Source organism: Heterodontus francisci, chromosome 14, assembly GCF_036365525.1.
Source record: "Heterodontus francisci isolate sHetFra1 chromosome 14, sHetFra1.hap1, whole genome shotgun sequence".
In the NCBI taxonomy this organism is placed as follows: domain Eukaryota; kingdom Metazoa; phylum Chordata; class Chondrichthyes; order Heterodontiformes; family Heterodontidae; genus Heterodontus; species Heterodontus francisci.
The window spans coordinates 26,748,571-26,770,078 of NC_090384.1; the positions used below are offsets into that span (position 1 = coordinate 26,748,571).

Consider the following 21,508-nt stretch of genomic DNA (forward strand, 5'->3'; position numbering starts at 1 on the left):
AAAAAGGTGTAAATATGCATTTTTAGCCACATGACACATATTGAAGCAAAGTGTAGAGGTAGCCAGGAGCAGCATTCATATTAAATAATGTATGTTAAGAGGGGTTTCCCACACATGTGTCACTGTGCTCCCACTGCCTAGAATAAGGAATCTCTTACCATTTTAACAAAATCTTCAAGCAGTAATTCCATTTGAATCAGGTGCCTGGGTCTTAAATGATACAGCATTCCTGTCATAAAACAGTGTAACAAGAACAATTTATTATATGTCGCTAGTTTGGAGAATAATGAATAAGGGGGAGTGACTGATTACCAAATTATAATCTGTCTCATCAAGGGAATTAGATGCCAACCTGCACCAAAAGCTTAAAACTCAGGTGGTTTACATGGTCATTGTAAACCTGAGATATAGCTACTCTCTGCCAGATAAATGGTTGTGCCAAAATATTTCAAGCTTATTGAATGCAGTCTAGAATGATCAACAGAAAACAAGAATCAACATAAATTATAAGACTTCAATGTATCTTGGGGTTTAGGTGATTCTCATAACTGCATTTCTGCCAGTCACGAATCATATAGTCTCACTTTACTTGAGAAGTGCAGGATGGATGCCACTGTTCCACACAGTACACCTTCTATTTATTGTATGGGAGAATATTTGTGGCACAGCCATCCAGCTGTCACAGAACGATTAGCGTGTCCCTCAACAGAAATGTTGCAGTCAAAGACCTGCTGATTATGTGCAGAATTTCTGTTGGTTTAGACCCCTAGTTGGAAGGCAAACCTTGTTTTCATTGAATCCCATTCACCAGCTCACCCTCAAAGTGCTGAATCTCTTCTTCAGGTCAAAGCAGTCAGTTTTTACTGTACTGTTGTTTAGAGTGCAGAACGTTTACTGTGTTTTCCTTCCCTTTCCTTTCTTTTCAATTGGAAACTTTTAGGAGCTCCTGTTAGCTTCGCAAATAGTAATCCTTTAGCAAAGGGAATCAGTCAAGGCAGTAACTTCACTGAAAACTAGAAGGGAGAAGGCAAATTCGACCTACCATGTGTGATGTTTCAGAATTTTCTTCCTGCTTGGTCGCCTCAAGCTACCTTAGTATAATTTGGTAGAAACTAATGTATGCAGTCCTCTGGAGAATTAAGGTGCTCTTTCCCTTCCCCACTTGGACGCACAAAGCACAAATACACCTCTTACAGCTGAAGTAATGTTCAGCGTTCCAGTAGGTTTAACAACAGCTGCATACACGTTGATCTGGACAGGGTAAAGTGACTTTATTTGTACAATGAGGCTCTCGGCTTTAAATCTGAGGGGAAGGGAAGAGCGTTCATTTGCTGAATCTGGGTCCATGCCAGAGACAGGAGCACTGTTTTATCTGGGGAAAAAAGGAACCTTCACTTCTATTTAAATCTGACTGTTTTGTCAATATCAAAGTAATTATTATATTCTTCCCAAATATAAAAGCAGAATAATTGTGCCACAGTGTATTATGTAACAAATCCACTGAAGACTAGGTTTACAAAAAGTTGTGGCATCTTTACAGCTGCCTGTCTAATATTTCACCTTCCAAGTTAAAACATTGCAATTGTTGAGAACTAAACAAATTTGAATAATCTTCCCTCCCCTATCTCATTACCAGAATGTGGGAAGGAAACCGAAGTGAGCTAGCTCACAGAGACTTCCCTGTCTGAAACTGCTGGCAGCTCAAGCCTGCTGAGGGCCACAGCTGCCACAGACCATTGGAGCTTCATTCATATCCAATAAGCAAGTTTAAACACTTTCAATCCTCACCACCTTTCTTCCAAGAAAAAGGAAAAATAAAACAAAATATTTTCCCACGCAAATCCTATTGCACAATTTCATAGTCTCTAATCAAGATAATAATCAGACTTGTGGATCACGTGGTCTTGCCTTATTTATCAAATTCAGGTCTGCAGTTACTGACCATTTGCTGAGCACCTGTGCTGCAATTTCAGCAGTATCTGCACAGGACTGTTCTTACATTTTTAACTGCACCCTCCCCCTCTCTTCCCCCCCCTCTCCCCCCCCCCCCCCCCCACCAAACCCCGGGCAATGCCATGCATTGCACTAACGTACAGGTTGCAAAGGACCATAGCATTAGACTGTAACAATGTGTGTTCAAAATATTTGGATAATAAAGGTTATGTGTGGCCATCGATGGCATGTTCCTTGGTTCAGTGCACCTCCCCTCTTGCACATGTCCTTTATTTAAGATGGAAATGCATTAACAATCCCAAAGAGTTGCGAAGATTATGCTAGTTGAAGTGTTCTAATAGGATTTAATACTGGAGTCATTGGCTTCTGGTACTGTACAGTCCACATAAGCTGCTTTGTTTAATCTCCTATTGCGAGCATGAGAGGTATCACAGAGCCAAGTTAATCATTCTGCTGCTAAATAACCTTTACATTTTTTTAGTGTTCATTTTTTTCGCTATTATATGCACCAGTTATTTTCAATCCATTTCTAATACTGAATATTGCATTGCTGATCATCAACTTGCATTTATATTGCACCTTTAATGAAGAAAAACATCCCATGGAGTTTCATAGGATTGTAAGAAAATCAATAAAGATTAAAAGAAAGTGTTGAGTCCAGTTGAAGGGACAATTATGCACCAGATTAAATCTGTACAACAACAACAAACATCATGGCTGAGATTTTCTGTGGCTCGCTGAGGTGGGATTGAAGGTGGCGGTGGGGGGGGGGTGGTCACGAAGTATTGGGCTGGGGGTGGGTGGGTGGCAGTGGCGGGGGGGGGGGTGCGGCGGCGCCACAGGGGGCCCGTCATCCAGCGATCTTCCTGGAGGCGGGGAAGGCCGACAATGGCTTTCCCACCCAGAAGCCAATTGAGGCCCTTAAGTGGCCTATTAAGGGCGGCTTCCTGCAGCCATTGGGATCTTAACGCGTAAAACGAGGCACCCTCCCTGCGGGCTTGGTGAGAGCGTCCCTCCTCCGTGGGCAATCTGTGGCCCACAGAGGACCCTCGCCAGGAGCCAGTTTATCCCCCCGGGACCCCCCCGGGAACTGCATGACCACCCCCCACTCTTAGCTTGGACTGGACCGGCTTGAGCCGTCGACAGGCGCACCTGGGAGGAGGCGGATCGGGAGCAAGACCGACAAAAGAAAGAGCGGGGCTCAAGGCCTACATTTACCTTGGACCGGAGCATCGGCAGGCAGACCTGGGAGGAGGCGGGTCCGGAGCAGCGGTGGCAGTAGGCAGGATCTTGAACTCTGTTTCCATGCGCTGAGTTTCAAAGGAGGAAAAGAAGACTTACAGTGACATCACGGGATGTAAGCTGATTGGTTGGGTAAGTAACAGCTGTTAGTGCCTGCAAATAGCTTAAAATAATCAGGGGAAAGTTCTTTTTTTCAAAAAAAACTCAAACCTACCTTGTAAGTGATAAGGTTAGTTCTACTAAAGAGTGTTTTTTTAAAATTAGTGTAATTTATTAATAATTACTAGTAATTATTACAAATGTTTTTGATATACTAAGTAGTGGTTTTTAGGGAATCAAGGTCCCTAAGTGTAAATAATCTCAAAGTTTTGAGTAATTTGAGGAAATAAATTAAGGGTAAGTCATGGCAGGGCAGCTCAGCAGCGTGGAGTGCTCCTCCTGGGCAGTGTGGGAAGTCAGGGACACTTCCAGTGTCCAGGGCGAACACATGTGCAGGAAGTCTCTCCAGCTGCACCTACTCGAAATCCACATTTCGGATCTGGAGCAGCGGCTGGGGACACTGTGGAGCATCCACAAGGCTGAGATCATCGTGGATCGCACGCACAGGGAGGTGGTCACACCGCAAGTAAAGACTGCTCAGGTAGAAAGGGAATGGGCGACTGCAAGGCAGAGTAGAAGAACTAGGCAGGTAGTGCAGGAGTTCCCTGGGTCCATCTCCCTCTCTAACAGATTTTCCAATTGGTGACTGTTAGGGGAGGTGGCTTCTGAAGAGAATGCAGCAAGAGCCAAGTCTGTGGCACCATGGGTGGCTCAGCTGCACAGGAGGGGAGGAAAAAGAGTGGGAGAGCTATAGTGACAGGGGATTCAATCATAAGGGGTACAGACAGGCGTTTCTATAGCTGCAAACGTGACTCCAGGATGGTGTGTTGCCTCCCTGGTACTCGGTTCAAGGATGTCACGGAGCAGGTGCAGGATATTCTGAAGGGAGAGGGTGAACAGACAGAGGTCGTAGTTCACATTGGTACCAACGACATAGGTAGAAAGAGGGATGAGGTCCTGCAACAAGAATGTAGGGAGCTAGGTAGCAGATTACAAAGCAGGACCTCAAAGGTTGTAATCTCTGGATTACACCCAGTGCCACATGCTAGTGAGTATAGGAATAGGAGGAGAGAGCAGATGAATGCATGGCTGAAGACATGGTGCAGGAGGGAAGGCTTTAGGTTCCTGGATCATTGGGTCTGTTGCTGGCGAAGGTGAGCCCTGTACAAGTTGGACGGCTTGCACCTGAACCAGAACGGGACCAACATCCTTGCTAGGAGGTTTGCTAGTGCTGTTGTGGGGGAGAGGTTTAAACTAATCTGGCAAGGGGATGGGATACAGAGCGGAGGTACAGTAGGGGGTGATGCACAGCCAAATATAGAAGAGAAATTAAGTCAGTCTGGAAGGCAGAGCAAATATAGACCTGTTAAGGCACATGCAAATAATGCAAGGCTGGATTGCATCTATTTTAATGCAAGAAGTCTTACAAGTAAGGCAGATGAATTGAGGGTGTTGATCAACACATGGGAATATGATATTACTGCTAACACAGAGCCATGGTTGAGGGAAGGGCACTGACAGTTCAGTATCCCAGGATATAGATTCTTCAGGTGTGTTGGGGTTGGGGGGGTGGGTGTAAAAGAGGAGGTGGCATTGCACCATTGATCAAGGAGTCAATTACTGCAGTAAGGAGGGATGATATCTTAGAAGGTTCATCAAATGAGGCCATATGGGTAGAACTTCAAAACAAAAAGGGGGCAATCACTTGGCTGGGAGTGTACTACAGGCCCCCAAATAGTCAGGGAGAGATAGAGGAGCAGATATGTAGGCAAATCTCAGAGAGGTGTAAAAATAATAGGCTAATAATAGTAGGCGATTTCAACTTCCGCATTGTTAACTGGGATAGTCTTAGTGCAAAAGGCTTAAAGGGGGCGGAATTCTTAAAGTACATGCAGGAGAGCTTTTTGAACCAGCACGTAGAAAATCCGACAAGAGAAGGGGCAGTACTGGACCTAATCCTAAGGAATGAAGCTGGACAAGTGGTAGAAGTGTCAGTGGGGGAACATTTCGGGGATAGTGACCATAACTCTGTAAGATTTTAAGTTGTTATGGAAAAGGAAAAAGATGGACCAGAAATAAAGATACTGAATTGGGGCAAGGCCAATTTCAATATGATAAAACAGGATCTGGCCAAAGTAGACTGGGAGCAGCTACTTGTAGGAAAGTCTACATCAGACTAGTGGGAGTCATTCAAAAAGGAAATAGTAAGAGTTCAGGGCCAACATGTTCGCGTAAAGGTGAAGGGTAGGATCAATAAGTCCAGGGAACCCTGGATGTCAAGTGATATAGAGGATTGGATAAGGAAAAAAAAAGGAGGCTTGTGGCAGATTCAGAGTGCTGAAAACAGCGGAGGCCCTAGAAGAGTTTAGAAAGTGTAAGAGGGTACTTAAAAAGTAATTAGGAGAGCGAAGAGGGGGTGTGAAAAAACACTGGAGGGCAAGATAAAGGAAAATCCCGAGGCATTTTATAGATATAATTAGGACAAGAGGATAACCAGGGAAAAATTAGGGACCAAAGTGGCAATCTGTGTGTGGAGCCAGAGGATGTAGGTGAGTTTTAAATGATTAGTTTTCATCTGTGTTCGCTATGGAGAAGGACGATGTAGGTGTAGAGATCAGCTCGAACAAATTAGCATTGAAAGGGAGGAGATATTAGCGGTTTGAGCGGGCTTCAAAGTGGATAAAACCCCAGGCCCAGATGAGATGTATCCCAGGCTGTTATGTGAGGCAAGGGAGGAGATAGCAGGGGCTCTGACACAAATTTTCAAATCCTTTCTGGCCACAGGAGAGGTGCCAGAGGACTGGAGGACAGCGAATGTGGTACCATTATTTAAGAAGTGTAGCAGGGAAAAAACAGGTATTACAGGCCAGTGAGTCGAACATCAGTGGTAGGGAAACTATTGGAAAAAATTCTGAAGGACAGAATTAATCTCCACTTGGAGAGGCAGGGAATAGTCAAGGAGACTCAGCATGGCTTTGTCAGGGGGAGATCATATCTAACAAACTTGATTGAATTTTTCGAGGAGGTGACTAGATGTGTAGATGAGGGTAAAGCAATTGATGTAGTCTACGTGGACTTCAGTAAGGCTTTTGATAAGGTCCCACATGGGAGATTGGTCAAGAAGGTTTCCAGGGCAATTTGGCAAATTGGATCCAAAATTGGCTTAGTGGCAGGAGGCAGAGGGTGATAGTCGAGGGTTGTTTTTTGCGATTGGAGGCTAGTGACCAATGGGGTACCGCAGGGATCAGTGCTGGAACCCTTACTGTTTGTAGTGTACATTAATGATTTTGATGTGAATATAGGAGGTATGATCAGTAAGTTCGCAAATGACACGAAAATTGGGGGTGTTGTAAATAGTGAGGAGGAAAGCCTTAGATTACAGGACGATATAGATGGGCAGAGCAGTGGCAAATGGAATTTAATCCTGAGAAGTGTGTGATGCATTTTGGGAGGACTAACAAGGCAAGGGAATATACAATGGGTTGTAGGACCCTAGGGAATAGAGAGGGTCAGAGGGACCTTGGTGTACTTGTCGATAGATCACTGAATGCATATGGGATACTTGCCTTTATTAGCCGAGGCATAGAATATAAGAGCAGGGAGGTTATGATGGAGCTGTATAAAACGCTAGTTAGCCCACAGCTGGAGTACTGTGTACAGTTCTGGTCGCCACACTATAGGAAGGATGTGATTGCACTGGAGAGGGTGCAAAGGAGATTCACCAGGATGTTGCCTGGGCTGGAGCATTTCAGCTATGAAGAGAGACTGGATAGGCTAGGGTTGTTTTCCTTAGAGCAGAGAAGGCTGAGGGGGGACCTGATTGAGGTATCCAAAATTATGAGGGGGGTAGATAGGAAGAAACTTTTTCCCTTAGCGGAGGTGTCAATAACCAGGGGGCATAGATTTAAGGTAAGGGGCAGGAGGTTTAAAGGGGATTTGAGGAAAAAATCTTTCACCCAGAGGGTGTTTGGAGTCTGGAACACACTGCCTGAAGGGGTGGTAGAGGCAGGAACCCTCACAACATTTAAGAAGAATTTAGATGAGCTCTTGAAATGCCATAGCATACAAGGCTACGGGCCAAGTGCTGGAAAATGGGATTAGAATAGATAGGTACTTGCTGGCCGTCACAGACACGATGGGCTGAGGGGCCTGTTTCTGTGCTGTATAACTCGATTAGTCTTTTCAAAGGTGCAGGCCTGAATGTTTGCAGTCGTGATCCTGCTGAGGTGTTGTAGATTTCTCGTAGTTAAATTCAGACAGGAAGCAGTGGATGCTTTTTATGTTCTCTGCTACAGCAAGTTGAAGTATCGTATCAGCAGCAGGCGTTCTTCCTTATGCTGGACCGATCTCTCAGTCTTTGGCTGGAACTGGCTTTCTGTGGTCTTTTCTTGATCTCTCTCTCTCTCTCTCTGTCTCTCTCTCTGTCTCTCTCTCTGTCTCTCTCTCTGTCTCTCTCTCTGTCTCTCTCTCTCTCTCTGTCTCTCTCTCTCTCTCTGTCTCTCTGTCTCTCTCTCTCTGTCTCTCTCTCTCTGTCTCTCTCTCTCTGTCTCTCTCTCTCTGTCTCTCTCTCTCTGTCTCTCTCTGTCTCTCTCTGTCTCTCTCTGTCTCTCTCTGTCTCTCTCTCTCTGTCTCTCTCTCTCTGTCTCTCTCTCTCTCTCTCTTTCCGCCCCCCCGAGGGCTACCTTTTTCAGGTAAAAATTCATCACATTAGAGTCTCTGTCAGATGATACAGGGTCCTCTCCCCTGGTGTGATAACACAATGGTCCAGGATATGGAAACCACTGCTATCTTGCTGTCTGGAGCCATTCTATTACAATGTTGCTACTTGTGGAGTCAGTCTGTCTTACAGCACCTTTGTTAGTCCCATGTTGTAGATAGGAATCACTAATATGTAATGGGCTCCTTTCAGTTTCAAAGGGTTTTCCCCAGAGCTAATTCATATGCAATTAATGAGTTTTGCTTTTGCAGACAGGCTTGTTGATTGCCAGTGCAGGAGAGGTCACCTGACCAATACTCCATTTTGTCTGTGGTACAGATATGCCCATTTTCTTATGGTTCAGTGTAACAATTGACTTTTTATTGTCATAATTCCTCCAGTTCATTGTTTATTTCGTCACGGCACCTTCCGAGCATGACAGTCTGGAGGTGACAAAGGATGTATAAGGGATTCAGTGGTGGAGTGAGTCGGAAGGACAGAGGTGGAAGTGAATGGCCTGTGTATGAAGAAGATATGGGGTTGAAGATGGCAGTGTAATATCTCTCTCTCTCTCTCTCTCCCTGTCTCTCTCTCACACACATTTTGATAGTGTATTCACCATGTAAACAACCCAATTAATATTTAATCAGATTTCATGAAAGATTTTTCCAGATGGATAAAAATTGTGTGTGTGTTTTGTGTGTAGACATTGATGTACATATCTCACCAGGTTCTCCAGCATGTACAAGGTCATTGAAATCTCCTCAATTGAAATTTTCTTTTGATGTTAACAGGCACATATATGAAATACTTGCATCAATAAAAGCCCCAGGCTTACAGTCCCCGCTAACCCCACCCCCCGCCAAAAACTCCAGTCACCCATCTCCCTTTCAGTCTTCTTGTTGCATGCACTAATCCCAAATGAAATGGCAGGTGACTTGCTGCCTGACCTCTGCTAGTGCTGCTATGTAATGAACTGCCAAGAGATACTCAATGACTTCTGATCTTTGCTCTCTGTGGAAGTGCCTATCCAACCAGCACAGAAAAATCTCCATAACGATGAGGCTGACTCCCACTCCAGTGTGGTGCATTCCAGATGGACAAGGCATTTAGGATATGATGGTATAGCACTGGTACCACCCATCATCTCACAGAATTGGGGATCAACTAAAGACATCCCTAAAGATGTGTCCTGCCATCCAACAGTGTTGGAGATGGGGTGAAAGTGCGTGGCTAGGAGGAAAAGGGTTACTGTCAAACACCAGCTTTCAAGTTGGGCTGAGAAAGTACTCACTTGCCTTTGGCTCCTGGTTAGTGCTTACTGAAGTTCTTTCTGTTTCATCTCTTCGGAGTACCGACATCCACTATAATCCCTTTGAAACCACATTACCGCAGACTAGCCCTTGCTGTTCTTATTTCTGGAGCTGCCTGCTCATGTTTAACGCTGCTCAGACGAGCTGAACAGAGAGGGTTTTCAACACAGATTTGGCTGTTCCTGACTTGTATGGAAATAAAGAGACTTTTCCATTGTATGACATTTTAAGTGCTTCCTCTTTAATCAATAGCCATGTATTGAAGTGATAACCATTTTGTGTTGAGCATACACTTAATAAACAGCTCAGTCTCTATGTTTAGAGACCATTCATTGTCCCAAAACACTCTTAACTATGTAATATTTGAGTACAAATTAGTAAATTAATGAAGAATTGCATTTAGAAACAGGCCCTGATTATGTTACTAAACAGTTCAAACTCAGAATTCACAATGCCACTTAAAATGCTTCCGTAGTCGACTGCTACTGATAATCCTCTGTGTGAGCCTGGAGCAAGCACTTGCCAGCATTAGCAAACCCTGTACCCCACACACTACAGCCAGCGTGTGACCCTGTACCCCACACACCACCGCCAGCGTGTGACCCTGTACCCCACACACAACAGCCAGCGTGTGACCCCATATCCCACACACCACCGCAGTATGTGACTCCGTACCCCGCACACCACAGCCAGTGTGTGACCCCGTTCCCCGCACACCACAGCCAGTGTGTGACCCCGTTCCCCGCACACCACAGCCAGTGTGTGATCCCGTTCCCCGCACACCACAGCCAGTGTGTGACCCCGTTCCCCGCACACCACAGCCATTGTGTGACCCCGTTCCCCGCAGACCACAGCCAGTGTGTGACCCCGTTCCCCGCACACCACAGCCATTGTGTGACCCCGTTCCCCGCACACCACAGCCAGTGTGTGACCTCGTTCCCCGCACACCACAGCAGTATGTGACCCCGTACCCCGCACACCACAGCAGTATGTGACCCCGTTCCCCGCACATCACAGCCAGTGTGTGATCCCATTCCCCGCACACCACAGCCAGTGTGTGATCCCATTCCCCGCACACCACAGCCAGTGTGTGACCCCGCTCCCCCGCACACCACAGCCAGTGTGTGACCCCGTTCCCCGCACACCACAGCCAGTGTGTGACCCCGTTCCCCGCACACTACAGCCAGTATGTGACCCCGTACATCGCAAACCACAGCAGTATGTGACCCCGTTCCCCGCACACCACAGCCCGTGTGTGACCCCGTATCCCACAGCCACCAGCCTGCAGAATATCCAAAAACTCAACTATAGCTTCTTTAAATGTCTGATTTACGTGACTTCCCTTCCATTTACAATACGTTGTCTCCACCATCCATCTGGTTTAAAGAAAATTCTGTCAAGCAGCCTTAGCCAATTCGCATGCTACATGCCCTTTCAGTGAATGGAATACGAGTCAATCAAAAGCTACTTGCAGTAAAGCAAGTAAACTCATTCTGCCTCTTTTCAAACTTCTTTCAGTAGTCATGTTAGTTTCCAATTACTCCAATATATACATATACCCCTAAACATACAACTTGTGTCATAGTAAACACATGCAAAATTCAGCAACTGTCAAAAAACAAACACTTCCCAGCAAACCTATCCATCTCCCACAGGGCTCTTCTCTCTCATGGGCCTTCTGCTCTGATGGTGGAGCTTGGATCACTCATCTGGTCCCACCTGATTTATTTTGGGCCTCTGCTGGTTTTTGTAACTTGTGCACATGCATGCCCTTAAACCCAGTCAAGTGGGAAAAGACCATCCCTCCTCTCAACCACATTGAAATTCCCTCCTGTACCTGTTGGGCCCATTCTCAGGCCAGACTATCCTAATCCTGCCTCCTGGCAAGCACTGCACTGCTGCATCTTGGTGGTAGGTTCTGCAACAACCAGGCCATATTCCCATTTTCTCCCAATGCTACCAGGCTCTACCCCTTGAGTATTGCTAGACGCAAATCCTCCTCTACAAGTGTCACCGGATCCCAGCTGTCCCTTATTGATGGAAATAACACAAGTGTGTAGCAGTCATAGAGAAAGAAGCAAAGGGAAAGGCAGAGGACGGACTAATGGTGAAATATTGGTAGCAAAGTTAAAACTGGACACACACCTTCCAAATCATGCTCCCTATCCCTGGGCTTGTGTTGGTGCATGTTTCCAGGGTGTGATCGTGTTTCTCTCTTTCTATCAACTCCAAATATAGAAATTTTAGAACACTTTCACAGTCAATAAATTCTTAATTTTTAAAGGAAACTATTTCCTAAAGTTATATCATTGGATACTAATGTTCAAATTCCTAGTAGGTTTGTCTGAAATCCCTTTCTTTTTTAAATACATTATATTAGAATCCTTTGGTATGATTTTAGGGCCTATGCCAATTCTATGATGCTGGTCAATACTGCTTCTGAATTTGATGTTCAGGCCTGGGCATGTTTTTAGCAATTGACTGAAAATTGGCAGGAACGTAGCACATTATCAGAAACAATTAGAATGAAAGTTTGCTGCACAGTTCAAAAGATGAACAGTAAAGAACGAAGAAAGTAAAATCTATGAGTAATCACAGAAACAGGGCGTGTTACAGCATAGAAACAAGCCATTTGGTACATCATGTCGACACTGATGTTTCTCTCCACTTGAGCTGCTTAGTCTAATCCCAGGTCCCTGCTCACTTCCCATAACATTTAAAATTCCTCTTCTTATCAACCAAGCAGCAAATTCTCTCTTCTAAGAATTTATGGATTCTGCTTCAAGAATTAATTTTTGCAGAGAATCCACATTCTAATTACCCTCAGCGTAAAGAAATTCTAGCTTCCCTTTAATTCAATTATATTAAGTTAATGTTCCCTTGTCACTGTCTCACCAATCAGTGGGAACAATTTGTCTCTATTCACCTTATCATAAAGCTTCATACTCATAAAACCCTTTCATGTCACCCCTGAATCTTCTCCGTTGCAATAAAATAAAATCCTAACTTCTCAAAATCGCCCTTCGTCAACGTAATTTTTCATTTCTGGTAACATCCTAGTGAAACTAAACTGCACCTTTTCCATTGCTTTATATTCACCTTATAAGGTACCCAAAAATGCACACTATGTTCCAAATATATTATTTTTCTATATCAAGCTGAGTCTACTTGCTGCTAGCGTATGCCCTTTTGCAGTATTTCACTGCCCTCAAGACAGTTTGCTATACCCTCCCAACTTTGGTGTCATCAATAAATTTCAATACTATTGTCTAAATTCCTACATCCATATACATAGTAAGGGGAACAGCCCACTGCAGACCTCTGTGCTCCACTCACTACATCCATCCAGTCTGAGAAATTCCCTTTTACCCCAAACCTTATCTTTCTCCTGTCCAACCATGGCCAGAATTTTACATTGGGCAGGAGGCCCAGCCCACTGGCCGAAAAGTTGGCGGCGAACCCACCTCGGCCAGGCCTGGGGAGCCATGCAGGGATTCTTTGCTCTCCAAGCCCTTAATTGGCCTTGCGCAGGACTTCCACCTCCTTGAGGCAGGAAGTCCTGCCTCATGAAGCTGCTGGCCAGTCAGCGGGCTAGCAGCTCTTAGTCACAGCAGCACCACTGGGAATGGTGGCCACGGCTGGGACTGCATCCAACCAATGGCAGCAAGAGAGACAACAGCCCGGGAAAGAAGGTAAGTTTATGGGGCCTCGTCGGGGATAATCAGCCAGGCCCCGGCGAGGCCAGGTTAAATACCAGCGATTGTGGGAGGAGGCCCTTAAGTGGCAGTTTCATGCCACTGCTGCCCCGCATAAAATTGCAGCGCGGCAGGAAGGCGTCAGGGACGGCACCCACCCCCTACCTCCCACTCAATATTACAGCCTTCACCCATCCTCCCCCACACCACCAGCCCCCTCATGGGGGGGGGAGGGGTGCTGTAAAATTCCAGCCCATCTTTCTATCCATGTGGCCACATCCCCTTAATTTCATCTACTTTGTTGTAGGTCTCTTGGGTGTCTTATCCAGTGTTTTTTGAAAATGCATATGAAGCAGATCCACTATTTTTCAAAAGTAAAAACAGAAAATGCTGGCAATACTCAGGTCAGGCAACATCTGTAGCGAGAGTTTTAATTTCAGGTCAATGGCCTTTCATCAGACGGGTTAATTAATATCTTCTACAATTTATATTCTATTGTTAATACACATCTCTCTAAAGTGTTTACAAATGTCATCCTCAATTTTCTTTACATTGTGCAGTGGTCTCCAATAATGGATCACTTACTAATCCTCAAGTCAATCCAAAGGGATTCTGTTCAAACAACCTCTCTATTTAAATGCTTAAATTCCATTGCTATGCTATTATTTCCAGTTAATATTTCTACCCCTTCTTCCTTTATCCTTCCCTATCTCTCAATGCAAATGTACTCATTTTCAATTTCCTACCTTCCATAGCCTTAAATTGAAAGAGACCAAAGAAATGCCTGAGCTAATTATACTGTTTAGAAAATGTAACGCAAGGCTTAAAGTCCCATAGCTGGATATATATTTAAGATAGATATAGTATTCCAGCCCAGCTGTTATGGTTGACAAGGTTATAACACAACCAAATCAAGATGGTGTTAAGTGAGAGTGAAGCCTTTTTGCTTTGTGGACCTGATCCAAACCCCATCTTCATGCATTATCCAGCAGTTACTGCATAATCCAAGGTGTGCTTAGATGGCATTGCAAGTGGGTACAGGTTGAAATCTGCTTGCAACGATGGAATTATGTAAATATCCATCATGCTACCCATATCCTAACTTGCACTAAAGTTCCATTCGCCCATCATCCCTGTGCATCACATTGGCTCCTGGTCGATTTTAAAATTCTCCTTGTTTTCAAATCGCTCTATGACCACACCCCTCTCCATCTCTGTAATCTCCTCCAGCACCATAACCCTTCAAGATATCTGCGTTCCTCTAATTTTGGGCTCTTTAGCATCCCTGATTTTAATTGCTGCACCATTGGTGGCTGAGCCTTCAGCTGCCTCGGCACTAAAGTCTGGAATTAGCTCCCAAAACCTCTCTACCTCTCTTGCCTCCTTTCTTAAAATCTACCTCTTTGAACAAACTTTTGGCCGTCTAATATTTCCTTATGCGGCTTGGTGTCAAATTTTGTTTATTAGCACTCGTGTAAAGCACCTTGGAGAATTTTACTACATTTAAGGTGCTATGTAAATGAAAATTGTTGTTATAATGCGGCAGCAAGGATTAGGTCATAAAGGGGTTTACCAGTTAGGAGAATGAAAACCCTCAGGAGTATCATGTCATGTGACCAGAATGGTCAGTGACACAGAAACACTTCAAGTAATATGATACCTGAAATCAAGACAGTTGCTGTAGGTACTACTGCAGGCCTAGTATGTTGTATAGAAAACAACATTCCGCTATATATTATATTGAGGGTAATGCTGACCTTCCATGTTTTTTTGGAATATCCATTACTTTGTCGTTGAAAAAAAAAACTATTTCAGAGACTGGAGCAAGTACCCTGTGCAAGATAACTTTGATAAGTAAGGAGCTTGGGGCTGTAACACCTAACTAGAAATAGCGAATTGACAGCCCGTTTCAAACTTCGCTCCAGTTAAATCAATTAAAAAGAAAATTGAGCAGTGTGTAAAATGGGCTACCGAATCGCTAACACCCGTTTTGCATTACCACCCTCGACAACTTTCACCATCTTGTATTTTAGGCTTAAAACATACAGAACTGTATTCTGCTGGAAAAAGGTCAATGTATTAGCGAACTGATCAAACTAGTGACCTCAGTTAGGCTCCTTATTGCACTGTGAGGGGGGCTTTCCTAATAGTGCTGCTTTCTTGCTTTGTTCAAACAAGCACTATTTAAAGACAGAAAAATAAAAGATGCACATGAAAGAGCTCATCAGATCCTAGCTCTTCACAGAACCTTAACTACTGTTAATCCTGTCCCATTTAATCAAAAGACCACAGAACCATCAGTTTAAAAGCAAAATTTTTAGGAACTGTTTGACATTGGAAGCAGTTCTGGGGCACAAGGCACCTATTCAAAAGGGACGAGTTACTTCTCAACAGGACTGGGACCAATGTCCTTGTGGGGAGGTTCGCAAGTGTGGTTGGGGAGGGTTTACACTAAATAGGCAGGGGGATGGGCACCAGGGTATAGAAGTAGAAATCAGGAATAAGATTCACATAGTGAGAGTGTTGGATAGTAATTGAGAAGGGAACAGTACCACGTTAAATAGGACCAGAATAAGAAGGACTTAAAGTCAGGTTTACAATGCATGTATGTGAACACACAAAGTGTGGTGAATAAGGTTGGTGAGCTGCAAGCACAAATAGTCATGTGGGAATGTGATGTAGTGGCAATAACAGCAACATTGCTTAAGAATGAAGACCGGGCACTTAATATTCAAGGATACAAAGTGTTCAGAAAAAATAGGGAAGAAAAAAAGGGAGGTGGTGTGGCAGTACTGATTGGGGAAGACATTGCAGTGATGGAGAGCTAGGATGTCCTTGAGGATGCAAGGACAGTATTCATTTGATTAGGGTTGAGAAGCAAATGATCAAGTTTCTGGGGGTATTCTGTAGGCCTCAATAAGAGAGAGAGATAGTGGAACAAATCTGCAGGGACATCGCAACGATGTGCAAGAACTTTAGAGTGGTGATTTTGGGGGACTTACTTACCCAAATATTGATTGGGATAGTATTAGTGTAAAGGGATAGGAGGAGAAGAATTTCTGAAATGTGTTCAGGAGAACTTCCTTGTCCAGTATGTTATTGGTCCAACTAGGAAAAAGGCATTGCTGGATTTGATGTTGGGGAATGAGGTGAACAAAGTGGACCAGGTGTCTGTGAGCTAACACTTGGGGAAGAGTAATCATCATTTCACAAGCTTTAGACTAGTAATGGAGAAGAGCAAGGAACAATCTAAAGTAGAACATCTAAATTGGAAGAGGGCTAACATCAATGGGATGAGAAGGGACCTAGTCTGGATAAAATGGAACCAAAGACTGACAGGAAAAGCTGTAATGAAACAATGGGTGCAATTAAGGAGGAGATGCTTCCGGTATAGGCTAGGTACATTCCAACAGACACGAAAGGTGGCAAACCAAAGTGAAGGTTCCATGGATGATGAGGGAGATAAAGAATATGATGAAACAGAAAAGAGGGTGTATGATGCATGTCAAGTGAGCACCAAGTCAATTACATTAAATTGAGAGGAGAAGTGAAGAAGAAAATAAGCCTGGCAAAGAGAGAACATAAGAACAGAATGGCAGTCAACAGAAAAGAGAAAACAAAAATTTTCTAATGGCATATAAATTGTAAGCGGGTAGTAAGAGGTGGAGTGGAGCGTATTAGGGACAAAGAAGGTGATATATGTTTAGAGGCACAAGGTACAGCTCGAATACTTAATGAGTACTTTGTATTGGTATTTACTAAGGAAGAGGATGCTGACAAAATATCAGTCGAAGTGGAGATAGTAGAGGCAATGGTTGGGGTGAAAATTGAGAGGCAGAAGATACTGGAAAGGCTGGCTATGCTTAGAATGAATAAGTCACCCGGTCCGGATGTCTTTCATCCAAACTTGCTAAAGGAAATGTGGGTGAAGATAACCGAAGGGCTTACTATAATCTTCCACTCTTCATCAATGGTGGGTAAACTTTTGGAAACAATAATCAGGAACAAAATCAACAGGCACTTGGGGAGGTTTGAGCCAGCACGGATTTGTGAAAGACAGATCATGCTGGAATAATCTAATTGATTTTTTTGATGTAGTGACTGAGAAGGTTGATGCAGTGGATATTGTCTATTTGGATATTAAGAAATTGTTTGACAAAGTACACATAAAAGGCTGGTTACCAAAATTAAGGCTCATGGAATGGGAGGGTCAGAGTCAGCTTGGATAAAAGATTGGCTTAAGGACAGAAAACAGCAAGTTGTGGTAAATGGTTATATTTCAGACTGGAGGATGGTAGACAGTGGTGCTCTCCAAAGGTCACTGCTTTTTTTGATGTATATAAATAAATTGGAGATTTAAATAGAGAGTAAAATTTTGAAATTTGCTGATGATACCAAACTTGGAGGAGTGACAAACAGTGAGGAGGTTACAAATTGATTGCAAAAGAACATAAATAGGCTAGCAGAATGGGCAGTCAAATGGAATTTAATTACGAGAAGTGTAAGGTGTTGCATTTTGACAGAAGAGATGGGGAAAGGTCATATAGACTCAATGGCGCAGTTCTAAGACCTGGGGGTTCATTTGCATAGATGTTTGAAGGTGGCAGGCCATATTGAGAGAGTGGTCAACAAAGCATAAGGGATCTTGGACTTCATAAATAGAGGCATCGAGTACAAAAGCAGGGAGATTATGCTGAAACTTTATAAAGCTCTGGTTAGGACACAACTACAGTATTGCATCCACTTCTGGTCACCACACTTTAGGAAGGATATGAGAGTCCTTGAGAGGATACAGAAGAGATTTTCCAGAATGGTTCTAGGGATGAATGAGTTTAGTTCATGGTTAGGTTGGAGAAGCTGGGGTTGTTCTCCTTGGACCAAAGGAGTTTACAGGGACATTTGATAGAGGTGTACAGGTTTTATAAGATAGACAAAGAACTGTTCCCATTAGCTGATGGTACAAGAACTAGGCGACAAAGATTGAAGGTTTTGGGCAAGAGATGCAGTGGTGATGTGAGAGAGAACTACTTTATGCAGCAAATGGTAATAACCTGGAACTGGCTACCTACGTGGGTGGTGGAAGCGGAGACAATCAGTGATTTCAAAAGGAAATTGGATGTACATTTGAAGGAAACAGGCTAGGGGATAGAACGGGGGAATGGAACTGACTGGATTGCTTTATGGACTGGCATGGACTCGATGGGCCAAATGGCCTCCTTGCGTGTCAAAAATGACTCTCTGACTCTATTTAGTTAAGCATCAAATTTAGGTTCCACTGGTGAAGGCTGATTTTTACTCACGTGCTTCAACTGGCATCTGAAATTATTTCTCTTACACAACACTGTTTGTCTCTCTTGGCTGGTGGTAGTTCTCTTGCCTAAAAGTCAGAGGGCTGCAGGTTCCATCCAGACGCTCGAGTGTGGTGCTGAGGGAGTGCTGCATTGGCGGACGTGCTGTCTTTTGGATGAGATAAACCTGTTAGGTGGATGTAAAAAAAAAAAAAAATCCCATGGCATTATTTCAAAGAAGATCGAGGGAGTTCTCCTGGTGTCCTGGCCAACCATTTATAGCTGAACCAGCATCACTGAAAACATTTATCTCACTGCTGTTTGTGGGACATTGCTTTACATAAATTGGCTGCCACGTTTCTCTACATTATAACAGTGACGAGATTTCAAAAGTGCTTAATTGGCAGTGAGGTGCTTTGGGATGTCCTGAGGTTGTCAATGGTGTTCGATAAATACAAATTCTTTGCTGCCTAACCCTCCTCGTATGTTTTTCCTACCCCTGCACAGTCACTTTGAGTGCACCCCAGAGCCAATCCTTCGCCTACCTTCTATTCCTCATTTATATATTACCTTTCAATAACACTATCCACGGGAATGGGTCAGCTTCCACATGTTTGCTGATGACACCCAGCTGTACCTCCACTATACTACATGGCCACAACTCTACTATCAGATTAAATAAAAACAAAAAGTGCTGGAAATACTCAGCAGGTCTGGCAGCATCTGTGGGGAGAGAAGCAGAGTTAACATTTCTGGTCAGTGACCTTTCATCATAAATACTACTATCAGATTGTTGTCTGACATCAAGCCTTAGATAAGCTGGAACTTTCTCCAACTTAAAAGTGACCAGTCCAAGCCATCTGTTTGGTTACCACCAAAATTTCTGTACCCTGGCCCAGGTATGTCCAAGCTGCAGTACCTGGGCTATATCCACTCCTAAGCCTTGACACCCAGGCAACTTGGTTCTATTTATGCTATTTAATTCTATATATTTCTTACTTTCCAGTTAGTCCTTTTGGAATTGCATGGGCCTGGAGGTTTGGTACAGGCTGTTCTCAGCAGTGTGACGTCATTGCTGGATAAATGTTAAATTCTGTAGATTCAAAACTTGACATCTATGTAAATTAATGGGAAAATGGCTCTCAGCTTCACTTGCAATCAGGGAGGCTCCTCAATACATATCCATGCCATCTATGAAGACAAAAGCTTGGACACCTCTACCCTATCCCCGACTTCATTCCCCTTCCTGTCTAATCGCTCAGTTTGAGCTAGACTGTGCATAACCCAAATGTTCTGTTTAACTCTGAGCTGAGCTTCAAGCCCTAAATACAATCCATCATTCAGACTGCATGCTTCCAGTTCCACAGAGTGCACTAACTCCACCCTTAATTCACAGCGACAAAACCCTCACCATGATTTTATCTCCAGACTTGACTTCTCTACCACTCTTCTTGCAAGCCTCCAGAGCTCTACCAGTCTACATAAGCGTGAACTTGTCCAAACTCTACTACCAAGAGCCTGTCCCACACTACATCCAACTCAATAATCACCCCCAGTCTAGCCAACCTCTGTAGATTCCCTATACCCTAACAGGGCAGGTTTAACGTCATTTTCTTCATTTATAAATCTCTTTTCAGCCTCACCTAACCTCCGCAATCTCCTCTAGCTTTTCAATCCAGCCTGTGCTATTCAGTCCTCCTGTGCATCTGAACACCACCATTCATGGCAGAACCTTCAGTCATCTTTGCCCTACTCTTTCCCTAAACCCCTCTGCCCGATCAGGAGGGCCCCACCCCCAGCCCACAAGGAGGCTACCTGGTTTTACCAGGCGGGGTTCATGAGGCTTTCACCATCCGGCCGGCTGCCGAGAGTAAAATACCTGCGGCGATGGGAGGAGGCCCTTGAGTGCCAGTTAATTGGCCACTTGAGGGCTTTGATTGGCCTGGGGCATGCGAGCCATTTCTCGCCGCCACTACCCCGCTTAAAATTGCAGCAGGGGAGGGAGGGATCGGGAACAGCCCCCTAGCCCCCCCATCTCCCACCTCCCCACTCTATTTTACGCCATCCCCCGACACCAGACCGCTTGTTTGGGAGCCGTAAAATTCCGCCCTTGACCTTTATTGCAGTGGGGATGAGGTATAAAAGTAGGGAAGTCTTGCTACAACTGTACAGGGCATTGGTGAGAGCACATCTAGAGTGACGTGTATAGTTTTGGTCACGTTATTTAAGGAGGGCCATACTTGAATGTTCACTCGGCTGATTCCTGGGATGAGGAGTTTGTCTTATCAGGAAAGGTTTAGCGGGTTCGGCCTATACTCATTGGAGTTTAGAGGATTGAGAGGTGATCTTATTGAAACATATAAGATTCTGAGGGGCCTTTACAAGGTAGATGCTGAGAGGATGTTTCCCCTCATGGGGAGTCTCAAACTAGGGGGCACAATTTCAAATTAAGGGGTCTCCCATTTAGGACGGATATGAGGAGAATTTCTTCTCTGAAGGTTGTTAATCTTTGACATTCTCTTCCCCAGCTACGACATTGAATATATTCAAGGTGGAGTTAGACAGAGTTTTTTGATTGACAAGGGAGTCAAAGGTTATTGGGGCAGACAGGAAAGTGGAATTAAGACAACAATCAGCACAGCCATGATCTTATTGAATGGCGGAGTAGGCTTGAGGGGCTGAATAGCCTGCTCCTGTTCCTATTTCTCCTGTTCTTATAAGTCTATTCATACTGTTGAATGTCCATTTCTCCTCTTTCAAATGCCTTTGGAACGTCATTAAATTAGAGGTGCTAAACAAATACAAGTTGCTATTCTAAAAGTTCAGATTTGAGTGTGCTTCAGGAACCACCTAATGTTCAGCATTCATCCACCATGCCAAACAGTTATTGGTTGTTCCATTTTCTCTCTTCCCCACCACCCGCTTCCCCCACCCTCACCCATTCCTACTAATGTATATTGGGAAGAATGGTCAGATAAGCACATGAAAGTCAAAGAAGATGGAGGGTAAACGCTGACATGGACTGGTTGGGCCAAATGCCTGTTACCATGCTGTAACTCAAGTGGATTTCCAACTTTTCCTAACTGGATTGAAGCCCAAAGGGATCAGTTTAGTTGATGTTTGCACTCCTGAACACATGTTGTGCCCTGTCGTTGTGCTGGTTGAGGTAAGGTACCTCAGTACAGACAGGGATCAAACAAGTGTCCATCTTGGCCTGTGCAG

The 21,508-nt window shown here is 44.2% G+C and overlaps 1 protein-coding gene across 3 annotated transcripts in view; it reads left to right on the forward strand.

Moving 5' to 3' along the window:
* The window catches only part of pdhx (pyruvate dehydrogenase complex component X), a 257,707-nt gene that overhangs the window by 188,912 nt on the left and 47,287 nt on the right, over positions 1-21,508 (forward strand). The window lies entirely within an intron of this gene.